This window comes from Crocodylus siamensis, chromosome 1, assembly GCF_052110815.1.
Source record: "Crocodylus siamensis isolate JL-2025a chromosome 1, ASM5211081v1, whole genome shotgun sequence".
Taxonomy (NCBI): domain Eukaryota; kingdom Metazoa; phylum Chordata; order Crocodylia; family Crocodylidae; genus Crocodylus; species Crocodylus siamensis.
Window position 1 is genome coordinate 209,378,436 of NC_143395.1, and position 26,831 is coordinate 209,405,266.

The 26,831-nt window shown below is 48.8% G+C and overlaps 1 protein-coding gene and 1 long non-coding RNA gene across 15 annotated transcripts in view; both read right to left on the reverse strand.

Moving 5' to 3' along the window:
- LOC149873984 (uncharacterized) overlaps window positions 1-14,280 on the reverse strand; it is a 38,865-nt gene extending 24,585 nt beyond the window's left edge. Inside the window, exon 1 of the long non-coding RNA XR_016443194.1 lies at window positions 14,244-14,280. This is a non-coding gene — a long non-coding RNA (uncharacterized LOC149873984). The remainder of the gene's footprint in view (window positions 1-14,243) is intronic.
- LOC149873982 (phosphofurin acidic cluster sorting protein 2-like) overlaps window positions 1-26,831 on the reverse strand; it is a 205,894-nt gene that overhangs the window by 138,294 nt on the left and 40,769 nt on the right. The gene's annotated exons all lie outside the window — the stretch shown is intronic.

Here is a 26,831-nt window from a genome sequence, read left to right on the forward strand (position 1 = left end):
CAGTAGACTGTAACCTGAATATAAGCCAACAGTGTGCTCTTGTTGCAAAAAAAAAAGTCACCAGCAGACAGGGCTGTATTAACAAGAATGTCACTTGCAAATCAAGGGACGTGATTCTTCTGCCCTATTCAGGACTGGTGAGGTCTAACCTAAAGTACTGTGTCCAGTTTTAGGCTCCATACTTCAGGAAAGATATGGACAGATTGAAAAGAGTTTGGTTCAGAGCAATACAACAGATACATGATGAATAGTGGCCTGGGAAGCAAGATTTAGGAGGAAAGGCAGAAAGAGCTAGACTTATTATGTATGGAGAAGAAAATACTGAGGGGGGATTTTATAAGTCTTCAAATACCTGAAAAACAAATATAGAGAGGATGGAGATGGACATTTTTCTGGGGCAATAGGGGACCATGACTAAGAGCAATGGCCTCAAGATGCAGCAGTGGAAATTTAGGTTGGAGATTAGGAAGAACTTTCTAACTATGAAGGTAGCCAAGCACTGGAACAGGCTACCTAGAGAAATTGTGGAATCTCCATCCCTGGAAATGTTTTAAGATCAGGTTGGACAAACACTTGTTTGTGATGGTTTAGTCAGGTGGATTATGCCTTGAGCAAGGACTGGACTAGGTAAACTTGTGAGGTCTCTTCCAGCCCTATTTTCCTATGATCCTATAACTCCAGGGTTTTGGCCAGATCAGTACTTGAGGTAAGGCCACCAAGGAAAAATGCAGGTGATGCGACTGAGGAGAGGCCAAGGGTACTCTTTCCTCAGAGCTCACTGGGAAACCACTGGGGAATGCCTATAGCACAGTACCGTAGTGCATAGGCACCACCTCTGGAAATGTGAACCAAGGTCATATACAGGCAGCCCTCAACTTACAATGCTTTGACTTGCAACGTTTTGCACTTATAATGTTCATAAATTGACAGTTTCAACTTTACAACAGCAGTTTCGACTTACAACGTTTGATCTGATGCAATGCCATGCCAGCGAACAAGTTCACTGTGTCACTCATCTCCCTGGAAAACATCTGTCCAAACTTCCTTGGACACTTTCTTTAAGAAAGCAGACAAGACTCCAGAAAAACCTGTAGCTAAGACTCCTGAGAATACTCCAGCTGAGAACCCCTCAAAAATTCCAACCAAGAGCCCTTCAAAAAGTCCAGCAAAGTCACCTCAAAGAAGTCTCTCTAAATCAATATTATTCCTATTTACAATATAAATATATGAACGTATACTCATACTCATCTATAATTGATCAAGTACAAAAATTCTGGGGTATTTCTGGTGAAAATAGGGTATCAGGCCTTGGTTCATTTATAACATTGTTTCTTATGAGAAAACTGGTTCCGAGTTACAACGTTTTGACTCAAGACGTGGTTTTCAGGAACCAATTGTGTCGCAAGTCCAAGGACTGCCTGTATAGGCACTATAGGCTAATGGCACTCCTCACAGGAAGCAAGGTGCTAGCTGACATGCCCTGGCCCAATCCCAAATCCAGTAATTCTAGTGTACCTCCCTTGGTCTCCTTATGTGAATGCAAAATTCATCGCTTCCTTCCCCAGAGTTGGGGTGTTCCAGAGGCAGGTAGTAAAGTTCCTATTTGGAACGGTGGGATAAGAGAACCTACCTACATCAGACACTGTGGTCTCCACAGTGGTATCACATCACCAATGCTAAAACAGAAGTAGCTTGAAGCAAAATATACAGCTACATATAGAAAGGATGGGTTTCCACCTGATACATATCAGACGTGATATGCTGAAAAGAGCTCTGGTTCAGGCTGATCTCCACTGTCTGGTGTAACTAATTCTACCCTCCATCATACTGAACTTATTGGAAACATCTGTAGTAGAGGCCTAGGTTTTCGTTCCTGACAAGCAAGCAATGCCTCAGCTGCATAGGAAATTCCAACTTTTCCCCCCCTCCCCCTCTGCACTTTTAACTTGCACATTGTCACAGCACATATGAAGCTCCCCCACAACACCACGTGTGTAACTGCACATCTTGTTCTCTTGTGCAGAACATCTTTATTTTTACATGCATTTAAACAGGCACAAGCACTTGATTAGTTCCATGACTTTGGTCATCTCCTCTCCCTGTGTACATTCATAGAGATGCAGGCCACACACCAAATGGTCAGGACAAACATGTCCCTTGAGGGCACCCTGCCATGCTCTGCCCAGGCCTGCTTCCACCTGTCTCCCCACTGGTACAAAAGCAGCCTAAGTAATGGTTTGTGTGAACAGTGCTAAGCCAGTCTTACTAAGTGATAGCAGATCTTTTAGCTCCTGTGACTGTATAATTTTATACTGATTTAAAAACCACATTTGCCCCACACAAGGTTTGCCCATACACCACCCAAGAATCAATTTTTAGTGTGATTTGCTGTCATCAGTATTCCTGGGAGCAATAATTTCAATCTACTGCTTGCACCTTTAAAAAAGGCAGACAATTGTGTCTGTTTTGGAGCAGACCTCAACCAGCTTTGCCTTCCCCTCCCACAGACGCACAGAGGACCAAGATGTCAATCTGACCATACACTGTGCAACTAAAGTATCTCCAGGTCTTTGTTGTGATGGGGGACTTGAGACACTGCTCCACTGCTTTTCAGTGTCAATTAAGCTGATCCTCAACTTTCCCAAGACAATAGGGAAAATTTGAGAAAACAGCAGCCAGCAACCAGAAAGATGATGAAATCTAGGCAGCTTGATTCAAATCCAGTGCAATCCACAGACAAAACAAAACCCTAGGACTTTGACATCACACTGCACACAAGATCCATATGCATTAAAATCAAGGATAGCAAAAGCTTATCACTGATAAGTTGTCATGCTTGGTCTATATAGTGGAAGAAGTACCATCTGACCAATATTAGCTCATTATTCATTAGCACTATTCATCATAAGCACAGTCCTCTCACGTTACTCATGACTAGTCAATTGAGCGCCAGCATGAAGTGCAGCTTGCAAAGCAGAGATGATGCTGCTGGCAGCAAAAGGTGAAAACAGCAAATAGCTATCCTTGGCTTGCACATCTCCCAAAGTCAGGGACTTTCTCATTCAAGTTTCTGCAGTCAGTTTGTAGCCTTGGAATCCTTTTGGATCTACTGGATAGCCAGAAAGGCATGGTAGCAAAAATTTCCAACAACATGCAAAAAAAAAAAAAAAGGGCATTCCCTCATTGTGGACTTGGGCACTGCCTAAGTCCTCAGCCCCTTCCCAAATTCATAGATTCTAGGCTTGATATGGCTCCTGTCCAGAAATGAATGCGTACTCCGAAAAATTTTTAGCACATGCAAAAACCACTGCAGCCAGTTTCCTTGGCAACACAGGTGACTAAACACAAATCACTCCAGCACCTATTCTCCGCTATATAACCTCAATCACCACAAAGCACCACTGAAAGTAGTAATGTTCTAAGAGAGCTCTGGCTTTGTACAGTGGCACACAGTTGGCATACACCCTGGAGAAAGTAACTGATTTATGCACCAGAAAGCCCATGCACCTCAAGCCTGGTACATTGCTCTATGGCAACCAACTGCAGAGAAATCCAGCTCACAGTCGCTTTGGGGTTTACGACAACAGACATAGTCCTTGAACCCAAACACTACTGAGTAACTAGAGGCACTGACAGATGGGGGGGTGGGGGGAGGGGATACGGGGGAACATGCAGCAGAAGCAGCAGCACATTACTTTGACTTGGCTCCATAGCATCTGTATAGATTGGGCGCTTCAGCAGGGCTTTTTGGCGCTTTTAGCTAAAGCTGATTCAATCCACTAAAGCACTCAATCTCTATAGATGTTGGGAAAGCCAGGTGCAACTAACAGGCTGGGCTCAGCACAGGAATGTGCCAAGTTTAAAGTAAAGCACCGGTTTGGGGTTTTATTCCCCCCACATCTGTAAGCAGGCAAGTTGTTCAGTAACTTCTCGAGGTTTGGAAACGTCTGGTGTGCACGTTACTGCTCTCTGCTGAGTCTGTAAAGAGGTTCCTTTTGCAGATTTTACCTAAGGGCAGGTTATGATATAAAGGAACAGTTGGTGGCACTAAAGACTGAAAAAAAATCAGTTCTTGAACAAAAAGCTCCAATGAAAGTATTTTAAAAAACGACGTGAAGAGATTTTGGCCCTTGGTATTCTTTGAGGTGCAAGTTTGGAATCATCTGGTCAAAAGTTTCCCAAATAGCTACTTCAAAATAGAGCTTTTAGAACTCAGATGTTTAATGTCAGCACTTGAGTTTGGGTGCTCTGAGACTCATAGGATTTATTACAGCAATAGCTGCAATCACCAAAATCTCAGCTCTTTACCAGCACCAAGGACTGGCTTAGAACAATTTCAGGAGTTACTATACTGTTCAAATATTTGCCCCTCCGTACCCTATTACTTCCCAAGAGCTCCTGGGCGAGTGATAAATGTCAAGTAGCATGCTAACATGGCAAGTTAGAGGGACTGGCACTGCCTCTTGAACTCTAGTTCTATCAGCATAAAACCTGTTTGAGAAACTTGCATGTAGGAGAGCTCTCACTTTGCCTCCAGCTCGGTATGCAGAGTCAATATGGGAATCCCTCTGGAAGCGTGAGTGGTGCATGCAGATTCAAGGAAGTCCCCCACCCCACTAGGAGAAAATTGGTGGACAGGGTATGAAGGGATATGAAGCCCAGATGGTGGCATGCAGCATCATGGGGTCATCTAGCCCAACCGCCTGCTCAAAGCGGGACCAGCCCCAACTAGATCATCCTGGCCAGGGTTTTTCTAAGGATGGAGATTCCACCACCTCTCTGGGAAGCCTGTTCCAGTATTTTACTATTCTCCTAGTTAGAAAGATTTTCCTAAAATCTAACCTAAACATCCCTTGCTGCAACTTGAGACTGTTGTCCTTGTTCTGTTATCTGCCGTCACTGAGAACAGTCCAGCTCCATTCCCTTTGGAACCCCCTTCAGGTAGTTCATAGTTTCATAGTTGGTAGGGTTGGAAGGGACCTGAGCAGATCGTGAAGTCCGACCCCCTGCCATGGGAGGAAAGAGTACTGGGGTCAAAGGACCCCAGCAAGGTGTTCATCCAGCCTCCTCTTAAAGACCCCCAGGGTAGGAGCCAGCACCACTTTTCTCTTGGAAGTTGGTTCCAGATCCTAGCCACCCGGACAGTGAAGTAGTGAATCCTGATGTCTAGCCTGAATCTACCTCTGCCAGCTTGTGACTGTTATTTCTAGTCACTCCTGGTAGTGCTCAGGGTAACAGGGACTCCCCCAATGCCTGCTGGTCCCCTCTGACTAGTTTGTAACAGGCCACGAGATCCCCCCTCAGCCTTCTCTTTTGGAGGTTGAACAGGTACAGGTCCCATAGCCTCTCCCCATAAGGCCTGCCCTGCTGTCCTCTGATCATACGAGTGGCCCTCCTCTGGACCCTCTCCATGTTGTCCACATCCCTCCTGAAGTTCGATGCCCAGAACTGGATTCCATGCTCCAGCTGCAGCCTGACCAGCGCCACATAGAGGGAGAGGATCAACTCCTTGGACCTGCTTGTGATACATCTGCGGATGCATGACAAGTTGTGGTTGGCCTTCCTGACTGCGTCCCCACACTGCCAGCCCACGTTCATCTTGGCATCAATGATGACTCCAAGATCCTTTTCTGCCTCTGCACTGACAAGAAGGGAGTTCCCCAGCCTGTAGGTATGGTGCCGGTTGTTCCTCCCCAGGTGCAGCACCTTGCACTTGTCAGTGTTGAATCCCATCCTATTCTCATCCGCCCACCCCTGTAACCTGTCCAGGTCCAATTGCAGCCTATTCCTCCAGTCTAGCGTGCCCACATCCCCCACACATCTTAGTGTCATCAGCAAATTTGAGCAGGGTGCTTTTTACCCCCTCGTCCAAGTCACTGATGAAGATGTTGAACAGTGCGGGCCCAAGGACCAAGCCCTGGGGGACCCCACTGTCCACATCCCTCCAGGTCAAAAATGACCCATCCACCACCACCCTCTGGGTGCAGCCCTCCAGCCAGTTGGCGACCCATTTGACTGTGTAGGTGTGGACACCACAATCCCCCAATTTTTAAATGAGAACAGGGTGAGAGACAGTGTCGAAGGCCTTCTGAAAGTCCAGAAAGACTATGCCCGCTGCTATACCTGTGTCTAAGGATTTTGTGACCTGGTCGTAGAAGGCACCAGGTTGGTCTGACAGGACCTGCCTCTAGTGAACCCGTGTTGTTGCCCCTAAGCATAATCTCCCCTGCTGGCCCTTCATGGACATGTGCCAGAATAATTCTCTCAAAAAGCTTCCCTAGGAACGAGCTAAGACCGACTGGCCTATAGTTTCCTGGGTCCTCCTTCCTCCCTTCTTTGAAGCTGGGAACCACATTGGCCCTCTTCTACTCCTCTGGCACCACACCAGAGCATCACGAGTGCTCGTACAGCCATGCCAGGGCTCCCGCCATGACCTCAGCTAATTCCCTCAGCACTCGGGGGTGGAGATCATCTGGATCTGCTGATTTAAATACATCCAGTCCCTCCAGAAGTTCCCTGACTAGATCCTCACTGACCCTTGGCCTAGGTGCGCCTCCCCTGGGGCCTACAGAGGTCCTGTTTAGGGAGGTGATGTGGTCCCTGCTCAGGAAAATAGAGGCAAAGAAATTGTTAAATGGGTTAGCTTTGTCATCTGCTGCGACGACCAGATTTCCTAGCGTGTCTTGCAGAGGCCCCACGTTACCCAGTACCTTCTTTTTGCCCCCTATGTATTTAAAAAAAGACCTATTGTCCTTGATCCGGGAAGCCAGTCCCAGTCCCATCTCCGCCTTGGCCTTCCTGACCACCCCCTGCAGCCCCGAGCAACCGCAGTATAATCCTCCCTGGTGATGGCCCCTCCCTGCCATTGGGAATACGCCTCCTTTTTAGCTAGGAGACATTCCCAGATGCTTTTGGTGAGCCAGGGGGGCTTTTGCGCCCTCCTGCCCCCTTTGATCCGTGTTGGGATTACCAGTTGAAGGCTGTTATTAAATCTCCCCTCGGTCTTCTCTTCTCCAGACTAAATAAGCCCAGTTCCCTCAGCCTCTCATAGATTCATAGATGCTAGGGTCGGAAGGGACCTCAATAGATCATCGAGTCCGACCCCCTGCATAAGCAGGAAAGAGTGCTGGGCCTACAATACCCCAGCTAGATACACATCTAGCCTTCGCTTGAAGACCCCCAGGGTAGGGGAGACCACCACCTCCCTTGGGAGCCCGTTCCAGACCTTGGCCACTCGAACTGTGAAGAAGTTCCTCCTAATATCCAATCTAAATCTGCTCTCTTCTAGCTTGTGGCCATTATTTCTTGTAACCCCCGGGGGGGCCTTGGTGAATAAATACTCACCAATTCCCTTCTGTGCCCCCCTGATGAACTTACAGGCAGCCACCAGGTCGCCTCTCAACCTTCTCTTGCGGAGGCTGAAAAGGTCCAGTTTCTCTAGTCTCTCCTCGTAGGGCTTGGCCTGCAGGCCCTTAACCATACGAGTGGCCCTTCTCTGGACCCTCTCCAGGTTATCCGCATCCTTCGTGAAGTGCGGCGCCCAGAATTGCACGCAGTACTCCAGCTGCGGTCTGACCAGCGCCCGATAGAGGGGAAGTATCACCTCCTTGGACCTATTTGTCATGCATCTGCTGATGCACGATAAAGTGCCATTGGCTTTTCTGATGGTTTCGTCACACTGCCGACTCATGTTCATCTTGGAGTCCACTAGGACTCCAAGATCCCTTTCCACTTCCGTGCCACCCAGCAGGTCATTTCCTAGGCTGTGGGTGTGCTGGACATTTTTCCTCCCTAGATGCAGCACTTTGCATTTCTCCTTGTTGAACTGCATTCTGTTGTTTTCTGCCCACTTGTCTAACCTGTCCAGGTCTGCTTGCAGCTGCTCCCTGCCCTCCGGCGTGTCCACTTCGCCCCATAGCTTAGTGTCATCTGCAAACTTGGACAGAGTACATTTCACTCCCTCATCCAAGTCGCTGATGAAGACATTAAAGAGTATCAGTCCAAGGACCGAGCCCTGCGGGACCCCACTGCCCACACCCTTCCAGGTCGAAACCGACCCATCCACCATGACTCTCTGGGTGCGACCCTCCAGCCAATTCTCCACCCACCGGACTGTGCAGTCATCCAAGTCACAGCCCCTTAACTTGTTCACCAGTATGGGGTGGGATACCGTATCAAAGGCCTTCCTGAAGTCCAAGTATACGACATCCACCCCTCCTCCTGCGTCGAGGCGTTTTGTAACCTGGTCATAAAAAGAGACTAGATTGGTCAGGCACGATCTGCCTGCCACGAATCCATGCTGGTTTCCCCTCAGCATAACTTGCCCTGCCGGGCTCTCACAAATGTGAGCCTTGATAATTTTTTCAAAGACTTTGCCAAGGATGGAGGTGAGACTAACTGGCCTATAGTTGCCCGGGTCCTCCTTCCTCCCCTTCTTGAAAATGGGAACCACATTGGCCCTTTTCCAGTCCTCCGGGACTTGACCCGTGCGCCACGAGCGTTCAAATATATATCTCCTTATAAGTCATGTGCTGGAGCATTTTCATTGCTCTCTGCTGGGCTCACTCCAATTCGTCCACATCCTTTCTGTAGTGGGGGGCCCAAACTGAACACAGTACTCCAGATGTGGCCTCTCTAGTGTCAAATAGAGGGGAAAGAATCACTTCCCTGGCTCTGCTGGCAAGGCTTTTACAAATTCCACCCAGCATGCTGTAAACCTTCTATCACAATAAAGGCACATTGTTGGCTCATATTCAGCTTACTGCCCCCTGTAACCCCCCTCCCACCTCAAGTCCTTTTCTGCAGAGCTTCTGTTTAATCAGTCGGTCCCCAGCCTGTAGCAGTGCATGGAATTCTTCGGTCCTAAGTGCAGGGCTCTGCACTTCTTATTGAACTTCATGACATTTCTTTTGGCTCAATCCTCCAATTGGTCTATGTGTCCTTGAATCCTAGCCCGACCCACAAGCATATCTACTACTCCCCCCAGCTTGGTGTCATCAGCAAACTTGCTAAGGGTGCACTCCCTCCCATCTTCCAGATCATGGATGAAGATACTGAACAAAACCGGCCCCAGGGCCGACCCCTGCGACACTCCACTTGATAGCTGCTGCCAACTAGACATTGAGTCATTGACTAGTACCCTTTGAGCCCAACAATCCACCCAGGTTTCTATCCATCTTATAGTCCTGTACGCTTCCTTAGCTTGTGAGAATGTTATGGGAGACCATATCAAAAGCCTTGCTGAAGTCAAAGTACATCACATTCATTGCTCTCCCTGCATCCACAGAGCCAGCCATCTAATCACAGAAGGCAATCAGGTTGGTCAGGCACGACTAAGCTTTGGTGAATCCATGCTAACTGTTCCTAATCACCTTCTTCCCCTCCAAGTGCTTAGAAATGTTTTCCTTAAGGATCTGCTCCATGATTTTTTCAACGACTCAGGTGAGACTGACTGGTCTGTATTTCCCCAGATCCTCCTTTTTCTCTTTCTTAAAGATAAGCACTATATTTACCCTTTTCCAATCATCTGAGACCTCTCCTGATTGCCAAAAGTTTTCACAGATAATGACCAGCAGACTCTGCAATCACAGTGGCCATCTCCCTCAGCACCAGGAATTTTACTAAACAGTTCTTGTACTAAAAACGATATCACAGGTCAATGCACAAGTGTCAGCCAGGATAAACTGATTCTCTGCTGAGAGGGTCTTCAGGATAGCACTAGGCAGAACTGAAGAAGTCAATGCCAGGAACTGAAAATGGGTGTGTCTGATGGATCCTACAGGCATACAGTACAGAGCAGGACAAGGGATAAGGAAATTAGCTTATGTCACAGGGACACAATGCTGAGATGAAGGAGAAGAAAACCACTGAGATGAGTGAACCAGTTTACACTTCAAATTCTTCTCAGGCAGAGAATTCTACCAAAGCCCTTCCTCTGATACTATGCCCCAGTTAGGGGCAGGAACTCAGGCTCTCTTTGGTAGACACCAAGGCAAGTGTGCTCAGAAAGCCTTCTTTTGTCCACATTACAACAACGGAGCTAGGCAACAGCTGAGGTAGGCTTTTTGTTAAAGCAGGGTTAAAGGTAGCTTAACACTACCTTGGGCCCTCCAGAATTTAGGGCATGGCTAACCTTAAATCTGTGACTCCTAAGAAAGACAGAGGATATGCACCATCTCCCCTCCTAGGTCCCTAAAATGTCAAAGGACTGTACCTTCCTGAACACAGAAAGGACAGTGAGAACAGAGTTGTAGACAGACCTTGCCTGGTCTAAACTAAAAGTTGCATTTTAGTTGCTCTGTAAGAGCTAAGTACCATTATCTCCTACTAAATGCAACCCACCCTCAGTGTCAACACACACAGCCTTCAGCCCTTAACTCCCTTTCTCCCTTCCCTGGAATATCTCTTGCAGTCATCCCTTGTTGAGGCTTGTAGTACATGGAGTTATGTGCCTACCCACGGCTAGGTGAGCAATAGATTTCATAGACATTAGGGCTGGAAGGGACCTCGGGAGATCATCGAGTCCAGCCCCCTGCCCAAAGGGCAGGAAGTCAGCTGGGGTCATAGGATCCCAGCAAGATAAGCATCCAATTTACTCTTGAAGGTGTTCAATGTAGGTGCTTGAACCACCTCCGATGGCAGACTGTTCCAGACCTTGGGGGCTCGGACAGTAAAGAAATTCTTCCTTATGTCCAGCCTGAAACGGTCTTGCAGGAGTTTGTGACCGTTCAACCTCGTCATCCCTTGGGGCGCTCTGGTGAACAAACGTTCCCCCACATCCTGGTGGTCACCCCTGATAAACTTATAGGTGGCCATCAGATCCCCCCTGAGCCTATGCTCTTCCAGGTTAGAGTCCCATGGCTCTCAGCCTGTCATCGTAAGATCTGTTTTCCTGACCTCTGATCATGCGCGTGGCTCTCCTCTGGACTCTCTCAAGCTTCTCCACATCCTTTTTGAATTGTGGAGCCCAAAACTGGACGCAGTACTCCAGCTGCAGCCTCACCAAAGCTGAGTACAACGGGAGAATGACGTCCCGGGATTTGCTCGAGAAGCATCTATGGATACAAGCCAGCATTTTGGTCGCTTTACTAGCCGCAGCATCGCACTGGAGGCTCATGTTCATCTTGTGGTCAATGATGACCCCCAAGTCTCTTTCTTCTGTAGTGCTATCCAACGTTGCACTGCCGAGCCTATAAGGGTGCTGCAGGTTTTTCCTCCCAAGGTGGAGAACCTTGCATTTTTCGGTGTTAAACACCATGAGGTTCTCGTCCGCCCATTTGCTGAGCTTGTCCAGGTCAGCCTGGATCACCTGCCTATCTTCTGGCGTGGATGCTTTGCCCCAAAGTTTGGTGTCATCGGCGAACTTGGCCAGTCCACTCCTGACTCCAACGTCCACATCGTTAATGAAGATGTTGAACAGTATGGGTCCCAGGACAGAGCCTTGAGGGACCCCACTGGTCACAGGGCACCACGATGAGTGACTGCCATCGATTACAACCCTCTGGGTCTGACCACGGAGCCAGTTTCCCAGCCAGCGGATCGTGGTGGAGCCAAGGCCACAACCGGCCAGTTTGGCCAAGAGGTGATCGTGGGATACCAGATCAAAGGCTTTTTTGAAGTCAAGATATATGACATCAATCTCTTCTCCCTTGTCCAGGTGATAGGTCACCTGGTCGTAGAAGGAAATGAGATTGGTCAAACAAGACCTACCCGCAACAAACCCGTGCTGGCTATCCCTTAGGATGTTAGCCTGGGCCAGTCCATCAAGGATGGCCTCCTTAATAAACTTTTCTAAGATCTTCCCCAGGATAGAAGTCAGGCTAATGGGCCTGTAATTAGCCGGATCCACTCTCCTCCCTTTCTTGAAGATGGGCACCACATTGGCCTTCTTCCAGTCTTCGGGCACTACACCAGAGCGCCAGGAGTTTTCAAAGATCCGTGCCAGGGGCTGGGCTATGACGCTCGCCAGCTCCTTGAGTACCCTGGGGTGCAGATTGTCAGGGCCGGCTGACTTGAAGGTGTCCAGCTTCTCAAGGTGTTCCTTCACGAGGTCAGCATTTATGGAGGGTAGGGGATCCCCATCACCCGGATCTCCCTGTCCCATAGCAGGCATGGGCGTCCCACGCCAATAGGATAACAAATGACACGTGCAATGCACAGCCGCACACATGTGCAAATAATGACTGTGTGTAGGGTTGCTAGATGGGGTGAAATATGCTTATATTCCTTTTCCTTCTCAGCTACCCATACAGCAGAAGACAAGAGGGAGAGCTGTGCTAACCACGTGCACCCCTCGAGTCAATATGGCCAGATCCAGAGTGCTGACAAGAACGCAATTCTAAGAAGGAGCAGTGAAGCGGAGTTGTAATGCACACACAGAATACTCCTGTATTCACACTGCCAGTGACCATCTTTCATGGGGCAGAGTGAATACCTGAACACTGGCAGGGGCATGAAGAGAAAACTCACTTGCACTCATTTTTCAGATGTTTAAGGTTAGCTACATTCTGAAGGGGCCTGAGGCAGCATTAGGCCAGAGTTAAAGAGCTAATGTGCTATTGTGGGCTCAGTCCGTCCCACACTGCTACATCTACAACAGGTACAGAGATGGGAGGGAATCACGGAAAAAAAGACAGCACGGTTCAGTTCTCAGACTGAGAAAGAGAAGGGGGCCCCAGTTCTCACTCCAACAGAGAAGCTCGCTTGTGGGATCAGGAAGTCACTGGAGTTTGCTGCCTATAAGAGCCTCCATGAAGAAAAACAGGCCTGGCACAGGCTATGGTGGCTGGCCAGTTGTTGCTCAACTAGAATGCTGCAGGTGGTTCCCAGCCTAGAGGACAGCAACCAAAGGAAAACTACTCGTCTTCCCCATTCAAGCTGTGGCTCAGCAGTGGTCTGTCATAAAAAGAAATCCTGGTTTTCCCTATTTAAAAATCCCAAAATGTCAGATTAAAAAAAAAAAAAATTATCCCAAGTCCCCCATCCATGTTTTTCTGCAATTAATACGAAATGTCACTATATATAGGTACCAGTTGAACACAGTGTTTTATTGATATATTTACAATTTTAAAGCAATTTGGAAGCCTACCAGTACCTAAATCAATGTAATAAAATAAATTCTAAATTCCTATATATTTTGGCATTTGATTTTGGTTTTATCATGGAAAATCAGAGCTCCCCCTGCCCCCTTCACTCATCAGGATGCAGGCCTAGCTACAGTTGCAACCCTGCTCCCCTGCTGCTGCTCTGTCACTGAGCAGCCCTGGTATTTTGCTGGGGTATTTTGACCGCAGCTGACTTCCTGCCCCTTAGGCAGGGGGCTGAACCCGATGATCTTGTGAGGTCCCTTCTAGCTCTAACGTCTAAGAAATCTATGAATCTATGATATGCCTGTGCCCTGCTGGTGCCCATGCTATTGTCCCTCACTCTTAAGTCACAGCTCCCCAAGCCCTGCCAGTGGCCCCTCACTCCAGACCCACGGCCCCCTAGCCCTGCTAGTTCCCCTCCCTTCAGACTCATAGTCCCTTGCCCCTAGTGTGTGCAGAATAGGGTATGTGTGTGGACATAGGTGATGGGGTGGGGGGCACATGCCCCCCCCAATTTCTGTGACCACAGCAGGGCACAGGGCTGTGCAACCAGGCCAAACCAGCTCTAAGCAGGGCCCAGCTCTATGGCCCAGAGGGCAGGACCCAGTAGGGGAGGGAGCGCCACGCTGCCAAGGTGATACACCCCCTGTGGCAGGCCGGTAGGGGGCACTCCTGCCCTGAGCCACCCGCCTCACTGTGCCTGACCAAAAACCAAGCCTCGAGTGCTTCCCCTGGGGCGCCTACATCTGGTGGATCCCCTTCCTGCAGCACACCCACAAGCCTGGGGTAACCGCTATCATCACCTGGGGACTTGTGTTTGTCTGGACTCTGTGCCCCCCAGGGTACACAGGCCTTGAGGGTGTTTAACTCACTGTGAGATCCTGGGGTGAAGCATAGAAAGTAGCCTCCCTTAGTCAGCCGAACAAAGGGAGCAAAAAGGCCTACCCAATCCCTCCCAAGCATTTTCTGCCAGCCCTGCTATGATAGATAGTTTTATTGACTGGAGAAGGAGTACATAGGGAAGGAATACAAACCGAAAGGAATTCTGAAAGAAAACAGCCTTAAGCAAAAGAGTATAAGGGGCTCGTTGGCCCTTTCAATATGGATCTAGAACACTTAGGTCTAAGTTACTGGCTACCATTCAGATAAGTTACTCACAGCAATGTCCAGAGGATTCTGGAAGTACACAGCTTGATTCAGTGATCAGAAGATGTCTCTCTGTCCCAAGATGGAAGGATCCTTTCTGACCTCACCACCTGGAACCAGCCAACATCAGGTATTTTCTGAGCATCACTGATGCTGACCAGTGAGTCTGAGTAATGTCAGCCCTCACCTTGACGATGGACCTTTGGACTGCCCTCCCAGGCCAAAGCAGGAAGTTTAACAATAGCCTGGCCACAGGGAGAGGGAATCTCTCCCTCCCAAGGTGATGCCCTTGGCAACCAGATAGTTGCTTAGCAACCAGGTTGATAGACTCATGGGCAGAGAGAGTGAGAGAAGGGGAAAACAGACAATCCAAAAAGAGGGGGGTTAGGATGGAGGTTTTTTTCATACCCCCTGCCCACCTGGCAACAGCAGGGGGCACAAGTCTGTGCCACTGCCATTGCCACTCCTCACCTTGGCAGTCATAACAGTGCAGCGCTTCTTCCCACGCCAGATCCTGCCCACTGGTTGGCAGAAGTAGCTCCTGCTCAGAGCTGGTCCAGGCCGGCTGCAGCCCTGTGCCCCATATCCCACTGTAAGTGCAGAAATCTCAGGGAGCACATGCCCCCCACCTCATGGTCTGTACCATCCTCCTGCTCCCAGATTTACCTGGATGGAGCTGCAGAAGCTACTCTCCACCATGCTGCCTGGCTGCCACGTGCATGTTTATGTGTGCACACATACATGTGGCGTCCCCCCAGCCCAAGGAGTCCCTGGAACTCTGTCAACCTGCAAGGGGAAACCTGTGGTTTCCTGCATTTTTCTCCTTTAAAGGAGAAAATCCACATTTTTCCACAGCAAATGGAAATCAGCAAACAGATCCCTGGTCATAAGTCAAGAGTAGTGGCATCACAGCCAAACTGAATACCAAAAACAGCTTCTCTCAGAATTTCAACTGAACAGAACAGTTAATTACATGCAACAGGCTTTTAAAAAATGCTCCCAAACTGTTCTGAATGCCCCTCTAGTCAAGGAGATGTGGAGGAAAATGACAAAGCAGTCAGTTTGTGTGTCAAGTCTCTGTGCTACTGGCTGACCCAAACAAAACACTCATCAGATTTACACAGAAGAAGAGGAACACTCTTTATAGTAGTGTTAAAGGGGGTATTGAAGACAGAGGCTAGAGAATGCCAAGGATACTCTAAGGCTAAGGGCTATCTCTTAGGAGAACATGGATTGTGGTTTCAAGATTTTTATTTAATTCATTCTTAGACTGTCTAATGAAGCGATACTTGAGGTCAAAATGAAATGCAGGATGACAGCAAAATTCCTTCTATAGGAGGCCACTGCAGTGCAGCTACTCTCCCTTCTCCCCATGGAACACTTAGTAGTGGGGCACATGGTTAGCACCAAGACCATGGTTAGCAAACATCACTGCTATAGTTTTCTGACATCTGTCACCACTCCTCTTCCTGGACACACCTACTCGCATTAGAGTTAGGCTAAGAACTGCTGTCATACTGCTGAATCCTGCTAAAGATATGCAGGCACTGTTTCCAGTATTCAGCTTCCTGAACCATACTGAAATGCCTGTTGTTCTTTCTGAGCTTGGACTTTATCTTTTTCAATCCAGGTAGTTCTTTTGTTCTATTGACAATCAGCCTGTGCTGGGAGGATGCAAGAACAGAACAAAATCACGATAAACAGCAAAGCTGAGGAACGCCTGCTGTGAACGTTTCACTCACACCCTGCTTGCTTGCCCCCAACTCCCTTCCAATATGCAGCTCCAGGGCTGAGGACCCAACTGTGCTACTTCAAATAGAAGAAAATCTAAGAGGAACCTGGATTATAGATAAGGAGGCCTATTAAGTCACTAGTCCACCCCCTGCCAATGAGGGCTGCTTCTCATTCATGGAGCATCCCGGGCATTTACTGCAACTTAAGTGCTAAGGCAAGTGGAACGCCTTATTAAAGGCAACTGAAAGTAGTTTGGCTCTCCTGTTCTAGGCAGGCCGAACAGGGGCAGGTCGTCTATTCCAAAGAAATGCTTTTTGGCAAACTTTCATAAACACTGTCCCTGCTCCAAGGAGCTTCCAGTCTACCAGGAGGAAATAGTAACATGAGCCAAGCCCATAGGGTTGGCCAAGACATTACGGTATTTCTTGCGAGGCACCTATAAGGGTCCTGTATTGAAAAAGAAAGAGAGAGAGAGAGAGACTACAGCAGCTAAGCCTCCTTTAAGTGAGGCTTGGGAAGGTAAGGAGAAAAGTTATGAGTGCAAAGGGCTGCATAGAAAAGGACACAGGGTTGTTGTGGGGCAACAGGTGACCTGGCTGGGCTCTGTTATAGGGGTGGCTTGTTGTTTTGGTGGGGGCACCAAATGATAAGCTGTCTTGTCTCTGAGAGGACTGCTCAGGATAACCATAGGTGTCTGTGACTGTGCCTGGATACTGTAGTAATGTGTCCTTGCAGTACAAAATAGAGGGGTTTGTGGGCTACGCTGCTGCATCTGGAATGCCCACCTCACCTTCTTTTGTTTCCCTGAGGTTAATGAAAGTATATATTGTTGCTGATTCTTTTGTTTTCCTTTTTACATCCAGGATCTGTTTTCTCTAACCCTCCAGAATGTAGCCCTGGGTCTCCTGGGGTTCAAGGATTTGTGGTGTGACAGCAATAGCCTTTCATATTGCCTAACCATTTGCACCACAGAGAGTAGATTTGGTTCATCTAACTAGGAAGGGTTCCAGCATCCCAGGGACAGAAGAAAGCAGTAGCTGCTCTGTAGTGCTGACGGAAGTAGCAGATTTACCTGAATCCAAGATAACTGCAAATTTAAAGATGATCCCTCCTCCAATAATTAGATTCCATACATGGAAAATTATATTTTTGTATAATTACCCATGTCCAGAATCTAATTAATGGAAGGTTATCTTAAATCTGTCCTCCCCACTACTATAGTGGAAAAAGTGGCAGCATGGGGTGAAGGGACCCCGACCCTTGTCACCCTGTGTCTGCCCTCTCTGCTGTCTGCCCCCTGCTATGCATCCCCCTGCCAAGTGCTCCCCCGCCCCTTCCCCCATGCCTTGCTTGCCCCTCTACCTCCTGCCTCCCCCATACCCTGCCACCTGCCCCCCCATTCCTACTTCCCTTTACCTTCTTCTGAAGCTTCCATCACCCTGATCCCATGGTCTCCCCCATGCTCCTCCAAGGTGCATGCTGTCTCCCCAACCCAACAAGCCTTCATGGCACAGGGCAGGCAATGGCCCAGCTCCAGCTTCAGGCCTGAACCTACAGTCAAAGTCAGAACTGAGCCACTGCCTGCCCATGGCCAGTAATTGAGTCCAAGATGAGGCTTCCTCCCCATATTGACTGGGGAAAAGAACCTCATCTTGGATTTGAGTAAATATAGTATGTTCTTTTATATTAATGGCACCCAAAATGTTAATGCCACTGCACAGACAGAAACAGTGCCTGAAACAGCTTTCATCTTACAGAGACAAAGGGTCAGGAAAAGGAATACAGAGTATGAGCAAAGCAGTCAGAAACCTGCCAGATACAGGGCTTGTTAATTCAAAGTTGGCAGGACCTTTTCAGAGCAGACAGACAGGAGAGGGAAGAAATGTGCTTGATAGAGCAGAGGAAAGGAGGTAGTAACTGAACAAGACTGTGTGAAACAAGAGCTTCCAGGGTAAAAGCCTTTTCAAAATATATCATGGAAGCACCCCTCAGAAGGCAGAAGACCCCAACATACAAAATATAATAGGCAGTCTCCCCCTTACAAGAACATCAGTATAACAATTTTCCATCAAGATGTGCAAGAAGAGAGTGGGACACAAGAAACCTTAAAGGGGACTCCAAGGGCACCCTACGTAGAACACGGATAACAGGGAAGATGGCACTGGGGAAGGCAGCTTGTTACAGGGTGCTTAGACTCCTGCTGCACCCAGCGGGGGGAAAAAAGGGATGAAGCAATGGTTTCGACAGTCACTGAAAGCTATAAGTTACCCTACAAATATGCCCTCTGGGGGTTCTGCTGAGACAGTAAGCACAAGATCAGGGCATGTGCCAGTCCCCAGATGGCCTGCCTTAGGTCACACTATGGATTCAATTCTAGCCAGACACCAGCACAGATTGCCATACTCTGCAAAGCCACCGGGTGGGGAAAGGGGAGGAAGTCCAGGAGCACATGGACATCTCACTTGTACTCGCAAGCCAGTCCAGACTAATTTATCTGTAATTTTCTTGAGGAAAAGACAAACAAGTGAAGTAAGTGGCCTGGGAGGTAATGTCAGTTTGGCTCCTCAAAATACTGATTAGTTGGAAGGATGGGGAGGAAAAGATTGTTCCCCCCCACCTCCCTCAGTTCAAACTTCACATAAAATCTGTTTCAGAAAAAGTTCAGTAAGTTGTTTTTTTGGGGGATTTTTTTTGTGTTTTACTGTTATCCATACTTTTGCCTTTAAGTTTAGTTGCCCTGGTTACCAAGTTCATCGTATCCAAGGCAATCTTTTTTCTCAAGCAAAGGACAAGACAGTAAATTTAAAGCCAAACACTTCTAAAAGGCTTTCAGATACAGAGAGACAGAAATAGGAGACAGCATGCAGCTACTTCTCTCTCATATATCAGCACCTTTAGCTCAGAACTGTACATACTCTGTACCATTCTTTTGGCTATTTACCACAGAAAACACAAATCTTCACATGTCCCCAAGGGAATCGAAAAGAGGTACACACGTCATACACCTGACTCTGAGACCCAACAGTCTGGTTAAACACATGGCCTAGACAGACCCCATCTGGTCACACACACACAAACGCACACATATGCACGCTGTCTGTAGGAAAATGAGGTATGCACAGCAGGATTTTTCAAAGTTAGAAACATGCATTTAATCAAGAGATGTTCTGTCAACCTACGGTAATTTGCAATGTCTACCTCCCAAAACTATAACATGTCTCTAAAGATCTCTCACGATGCATCAGACAAATGAGCCCACCTGTCAAATCAACACAAATCTCTACTACTGTGGTTTCCAGGGGCGATGTGTAGGGGGCGATGTGTAGGGAGTGCATGTGCACCCCGAGAGCACTGGTACACCCCCTTTCAGGCCATGCTCCCTGTGTAGCCAGCAGGCAGGGGGGCAAGTGGGAGCACCAGTGCCCCCCCACGAGTGCTGGCCGGGGAGTGGGGTCACTAGGAAAAGTGGCCGCAGAGCTCCAGAAGCAGCACAGCTGCTTTTACTGCGAGTGAGATTGGCAACCCTGCAGCCAGCAGGATCCACCGCCAGGGGGACTCCCTCCCCAACAACTTCCCTGGCCAGCAGGGTCGGCTACCAGGGGGCCCCCCCTGACTCAAGAGGCACCAGACACCCATGGTGGTTTCTGAAATCATGAGAAGCTCTGAAGGAATCCTTGCCCTGACTTGCATATTTGCTTCACTGTTATTTTTATTATATACATAAAATGCCCCATTGTTTAAGGCTTCAAGCCAGAAACAGTTCTAAGTCAAATAACTTGTACTATCAAAGTGATCAGTGGTGGGGAAACTGCTGTGGCCAACTGCTGGAATCATACTCCAAAAAGGGGGTCATGGCAGCTTGCCTAGTCTCAAAGAACGAGCTCTAGGAGAAGAGGCTTTTCTTCCCCAAGTATCAAGCTAACAGACCTAGAGAGATCATTTGGATACACTCATTAACTTCATTTCTAAATTTGGTAAAAGTATAAAATAGCTAAAGACCTGCCATGTACTGGTGTTGCTACTGGTACTAAAGCAGGGGAGGGCAATTATTTTGGGTGGAGGGCTGCTTACCAAGTTTTGGCCCCACCCCTCAGAAGTGGTTGCATAATAGCTCAAAATGCAGTCTTACTTATATGGTGTGCAGAGGTGTCAGTGGGGTGTGTGTGCATGCACGCACGCCACATGGTGCAGAGTGGCTGGAGGGTAGGCAGGGAAGTGGGGAAAGCGGTGGCGGGGAGCACAGGAAAGTGAGAGTGAGTGGCATGTGGGAGTGCAGGGCCTGTGCCAGTGTCCTAGGGCCAGCGCCCACAGGACCCAGAGCGGGGTGGCAGGAGTGAGTGGTGCAGACTGGCAGGGGTCTGTGGAACCAGACTGGGCTGTGCCAGCAGGGAGAGAGGGAAGCTGGCCCGATTCCACAGAGCCTCTACTGGCCTGGACCCTGCACTCCTGCTGCCCTGCTCTAGGCCCAGGACACCAGCATGGACTTTGTGCTCCTGCTCGGCTGTCGCTGGTTCCTGCTCAGTCCCAGTCCCACGGTAAAGGTGGGGACAAGCACGCACAGCCCCAACCCTGTGCTCACCCATCTCAGCAAAGGAAAGCAGTCACCAGACAGCATTTGCTGTGGCCACTGGGAGCCCAAACCATCCTAGGCTGGGGTGTGGCTCCTTCACTGCCACTTCTGTGCTGCTCAGCGTGCCAGCAAGCTGCAATTAAGAAGCTGCACCCCAGCCTAGGGGTGCAGCGCAGGTTCACAGCAGCTACAGCAAACACTGCCTGGGGGCTGGGAGTAAGCAGGCACATGGAAGCCAGCAACAGTTGGGTGGGAGTGCGGGATCCACATCGGTGTCCTGGGTTCAGTGCCAGTGGGGCATGGGCTGGCAGGACCCCGCACTCCTGCTGCCCTGCTCTGGGCACTGCCAGCACTCGCCCCAGGGCACCAGAGTGGGCCCTGCGCTCCCACCCAGCTGATGCTGGCTCCTGTGTGCCTGCTCACTCCCAGTCCCCCCCACCCCAGCCCTACAGTACAGGCAGGGACAAGTGCACACAGCCCCAACCCTGCGCTCGCCCATATGGGGGAAAAGCCCCCCCCGGGACTCCGTGCTGCAACCCAGATGCGGCAGAGACACAGGCAGCCCCACACGGGCTGTGAGCTGCTAGAGCACTGAGCCCTGGCAGTGAAATGGGGAGGGGCTGCTTTTCTCCAGCCTGGGGTCTTGGGCAACAGGGGCTCTATGGAGCCGGGCCAGGTTCCTTCTTTCCCTGCTGACACAGCCCAGCCTGGCTCTACAGACCCCTGCCAGCCTGTGCCCCACACTCCTGCCACCCTGCTATAAGCCCCGTGGGCCCTGGCCCTGGGACACCACCACAGACCCCATGCTCCCACATGCCACTTGCTTCCACTGTTCCCTACCCCACCGCCACTGCTTTCACAACTTCCCTGCCCACCTGCCAGCCACTCTGTACCATGTGGCTCCTGGCTGCATGGCCAGATCACAGGATTCAGTCGTAGCTGGCCTGGCCCCAAGGATTGGGGCAATCATTGGTGCCTCTCTGCAGCCCTCCCCTGCCTCCCCACTCCCCTTCTTATCTGAATTTCCTGCTCCAGGGAAGCCAGGAACAGCCCCAGGGTTCCAAGTCTGGCTGTGGGGGGGCAGGGCCAGGGGGGGCCTTGCTGTTGCAGGAGCCTGCCATGGCTTCCCCCAGGTCCTACTGCCTCTGGCTCCAGTGACCTTTTACAAGCAGATGGGCCTATAAATATTAATTTTCTAAATTTAAAAAAAAAAGAGGCCCTTCAGGTTGGGTAGAATGGCTGTATCTTGCCCACCCCTGCACTGAAGGATGTAATCAGCTACACATTTGACCTTGGGCTGCAGAACACCAAAAAACACAGCAGCTTTCTGGTGGGCTGTCAAGAAAAGAAAGTGCAATTCAATAGTTGGATGGTCAATAAGTTCCTGGGAAGCCTCTGACTTACTGAGAAAAGCAACCCCTACTTCAGGCTGCAAGAAACCATTTAGCAACAATTCACAGACCTTTCATCCAAGCAGCCAGAATCTCTTGAAAAACAGCATTATTCAGGGATCTTGCTTTTCCATTTGCTGTGGAAAAACCTGGTAAAATGCAGATTTGCTCCTTTTAAAGAAGAAGAACCTGGGAAACTACAGACTTCCCCTTACAGGCTGCCAAAGTTACAGCCTGCAAGGGGCTGCTTGGGACTGGGGAGAGTAGGACGCAGGGGGCACCATGTGCATGTGCCTGTGCACACATGCACGTGGCAGCCAGGCAGTGTGGTGGAGAACAGCTTCCTCCAGGTAAGTCTATGGGGTTGGGGATGGGCAAGGCACAGGCAACATGTTCGGGGGACACGGGCAATGTGTCAGGGGTCCGCAGGCAATTCATCAAGGGGGCAGTTGGGCATGTGTCCACCCCAGACTTCTGCACCCATAGCAAGGCACGGGGCTGCAGCCTGGCCAGGCCAGCTCTGGGCAGGAGCTGCCTCTGCAAGTCAGTGGGCAGGACCTGGCAAGGGAGAGATCACCACGCTGCCAAAGCCAAGGCAAGTCATCTCCTGCCCACCTTGGGCACAACGGGGGACACAATTCTGCACTGCCACCACTGCAATTCACCTTGGTAGTCATAGTGGCATGGAGCTCCCTACTGTACTGGAACCCATTATTCCCATTTTACAACTGAGACACAGCTGGGTTAAATGCACAATGAAACAGTACCTCAGGGAGACAGAGGAATTAAACCCCAGCTTCCTAACCACCAATCCAGACCCCTTACCACTAGAGATGCACCAATATATTGGTCCATATCAGATCGGCACTGATAAAAGGAAAATTGACATTGCTGGCAATCAGCTTTTTTTGGCCAGTGTAGTCAATAATGTCATTGATAAATGCCACGTGCATACGCACAGCCACAGCAAACATGCCACCAGGAATGCAGCCCGGCAGCTTGGAGAGTAGTCTCTGCCTAATAAGTCTGTGGGGGGGGGGGCGGGAAGGGGAGTGAGGGGGAAGAGGAATAGGGAAGGACAGAACAAGGTCCCCACAGTGAGGGATGGTGTGGGGCAGGTGCTGCCCAGCTGGGGTAGAGCAGGGAGGAGCTGCAGGCAGCTCATCTGGAGGCCGCAGGGAGAGGGGGCAGCTCCCCACCCTGTACACACCCCTGGGGGAAGCATGGGGGGCATGTGACACCCCCACCAGATTTGTTTGTGGGGTGAGGGTGGGCCGCTTGTTGTGGCTGCGTCAGCCTCTTCCAGCAGGGGCCTGGGCTGGGGCTGCACTCAGGGCAGGTGGGAACAGGGCGAGGTGGTGGTGCTGGGAGGGCTACAGCCACCCCAAAATTCACCGTAGCTACCTGCTCAGCCCCTCAACTGAGGAGAGGCTGGCGCAACCCCTGGCCCTGAGCTTCAAGTAGGCAGCCTGCCCTTTCCCCATGGACCAACCCAGGGGGCACATGCCCTCTGGGGGTGCATGCAGCAGTGGGGAGCTGCCCCCCTCCCTGCCCCCCACACCTCCTAGACAAGCCACCTGCAGCTCCTTCCCACACCCTACCCCGCTCTAGCAGCACCTGCCCCTGGCTCAGGCCCCTCCCGCTCCCTCTCTCACCATGGAGGCCTCAATATGCTCCCCCCATGCCCTTCCCCCCCCACCTCAGACTTACCAGCTCCCCAAGCTGCTGGGCTGCATATTGGCCATCAGATCGGTATTTGCCAAAATGGCTGGTTAATAATTGGCCATCAGTATTAGGCAAAAAAATTGTTATCGGTGCCTCTCTGCTTACCACTGTACTGTCGTCTCTCCTTCATCCATTAGTGGCTCACTCTTACTTGCAAGGATAGAACAATTAGGAACAACTTCACCAGCTTACTCTCTGTGAATAAGGATGCTGAGAAGGAGGAAGAACAATTTCAAAGCTAAAGAAACAACTTGCTGGTAACACCCAAGACTCCAAAAGAGAGACCTCACAAAGGCCACATTCAATAAGGATGACTGAAACACCACAGGCATATAAAGAGATAAAGTGATCCACATCCTCGTGATTGACACTACGTAGTACTCCTGTTCACCAAGAAAAGGGCATTGAGACAAAGCATTATTCACGCCTCAAAGCCTAACTGACAAATGTCCAGTATGAGCCCCTAAATAATGTTTCAGGATTTAAAAAAGTCTGGCGATTCAACTAAGAACAGATGCACCTGGGACTTCTCCACTGACAGGCACGAAAGTAGGGGGGAGGGGACAGCCAGGATGAGGAGGAGCCAATACATCTCTCTGCACTTGACAGATTGCATCCATCAGCTTTAAATGAGTGAAAGCATGACCCCATCAGCATATTTAACACGAGGCCTCTTAATAGGTACACAAATCTAGACAACATGACATGGGACTCTGTGTGGCACTCTCTTGATGCATTACAATAAAGCATAAGAAACCCTGCAGCTGCTGCCCTGCCGAAGTACACAACACAAAGGATCCATTTTCCCCCACTCCCCAAAGTACCAATGTAAGATGAACAGAATACAGAGTCCCTTTAAGGATGAATAATAAAATGGGAAAGCAACTTTTCATGGTCATTACACATTCAGTTTGCTGTAAAAGTTAAGTACATACAAGTACTAGGCATCTCATAAAGGGACTACAAAAACAAAAATACTGTATGTGAAGAGTGACTGCCCTAATAGTTCAGCCAGCGAACTCAGAACTTGGGAAGGTAAAAATCACACAAGAATTAAGCAAAAACCCATGGTGAATACAAAAGGACTTTTATCTAGGAACTTTTCATAGACTCATAAAATCACAGAGAATGAGGGTTGGAAGGGACCTCAGAAGGTCATTTAGTCCAACCCCCTGGCTCCAAGCAGGGCCATCCCCCAACTACATCATCCCAGCCAAGGTTTCATTTAGCTAGGTCTTAAAAACCTCCAAGAATTGTAAACTCCATAACCACTGGGAACACAGTCCTGCTTCGTCCTCCTTGGACCCACCCCTCAGGTAGTTGAAGGCTGCTATTAAATCCCCTCAGTTTTCTCTTCTCCAGACTAATTTTTATTTATAAAATTTTATGAGTTCTTTACACTGCCAGTTCTTTACTCCTTTACATTCCATACTCAAATTTCTGAGTGGAGGTTTTACTCTGATTTCCCATTTGTTGAGATTTCACTCCCTTCTTCATCAAGGTTTCACACTTTAAGTGATCATCTCTACTGAAAGGTAAGCCTACAGCCTCATTAGCATTTTTACTGTGAAAACACTGTTTTCACAGTAAAACAACTCAAACAAACTGATAAGAAAATAGCCTACGTTATATTTACAAACACCACCATCTTGTCATATACTGAACCTGCATCAGGTAAGAAAACCAGAGTGCTTTCCTGGGCTATATTCTTCCATCAGGGACTGCAGGTTTGAATTCACTCGCACTCAGTCATCACCAAGTTGCTTTTCAAAAGTCCATCTCTGGAGGCCTAGATTTAGGCTCTTATTGTTTAAAAATCTGCCATGTACCTACAAAAAGTTATCAATAACTTTGGGGCTGAATCAAAATTCTGAACAACTGCTTACTGCCACCCACAAATCAAAAGTCTAGAAGTGATAAAGATTTAGCCCCTTAGATAAAAGTTTGATAAAAATTCAAATTATAGTTTCAAATGTCACAATCATTCACATACACATATTTCACTTTAGGACTATTCATATAAATTACATACCGACTTTTGTGCTGGCATAATCATTTTCAACGTTTTCCTTTTGGCCTACAGGTTTCGTAAAACTTCTAATGAGAGCCCTTACCCATAGTGCCATTTTAAAAAAAAAGTATTTACAGTCTAATTATAAAATTTAATCTAAATTTAAATAGCACACATTTTTCAAATTAGCTTTCCAAAGTGTGACCTGATCTAAATTATGATGATTTAGTTCACTTTCCCCTAAGTCCCAGCATCCTGTGAAATTATGAAAACTCAAACACAGTAACATCAGAGAAATGAGTCAGCAGGTACTGTGCAGGGCTGTGGCTGTGGCTAACCTGCAGGTTCTAAGCAAGATGGGCAAAAGGCAATGGAATCCTTCTTACAGGTGAGGCACACTCTGCCCATCCTTAGCAGTGCCAGCAAATCATTCCAGCAAGGCTGGAAATATGCCTTACCATTAGTCCACTTCCCCTGCCCCCATCATATTATCCCTGTGATAAATGGTAAAGCTGATAGGATATTCAGTAACAGGGATAAGGTGCCTGAGGGAAAGTATTCTGGTTGCCACAGCAACTCAGCAAATCCATGTCACCAGAGACCACCATATTCTGTAAAAAGAACCGTCTGACAGCAAAGGCCTTTCTAGCAGCACCTGGATGGCAGCTGGTTACCCTGTCTGCCTGAAGTGGGTTCACACAAAGCAAAACAAAATTGAGGCAAGTTAATAGATGGATACGAAACTGCCAAGGAACAGCAAAACAGCTGCAGAAAAATAGTTCATTTGGTGACTTTCTGCTCCAGACAAATACAGAGCCAAATGCTTCAGCAAGGTGAGAAGTAGAACTCATTGCCCAAGGAGCTGGGGTGGAGAAGTCTATAACTCTTGTCTTTAAGAACCCTCGCTATTTATCACAACTCACAGAGAAGATGGAAACTTGCTTCTGTGTCATGAATAAGTTCACTTCAGAGCAGCATGTATGCAGTCAAACACAAAGTACATTTTACCAAAGAATCACCTGTGCTTTTTGATGCGGGGAGTATACTTCTGATCAATACATAAAGTGCTTTGGGACCTTTCAGGTAGAAAAGTGCTATTAAAAGGTAAACGGCTAGCTAGGCTCTGGTTTCAGGCAGTGCACACTGCCACCATGTACACCATCCTACTT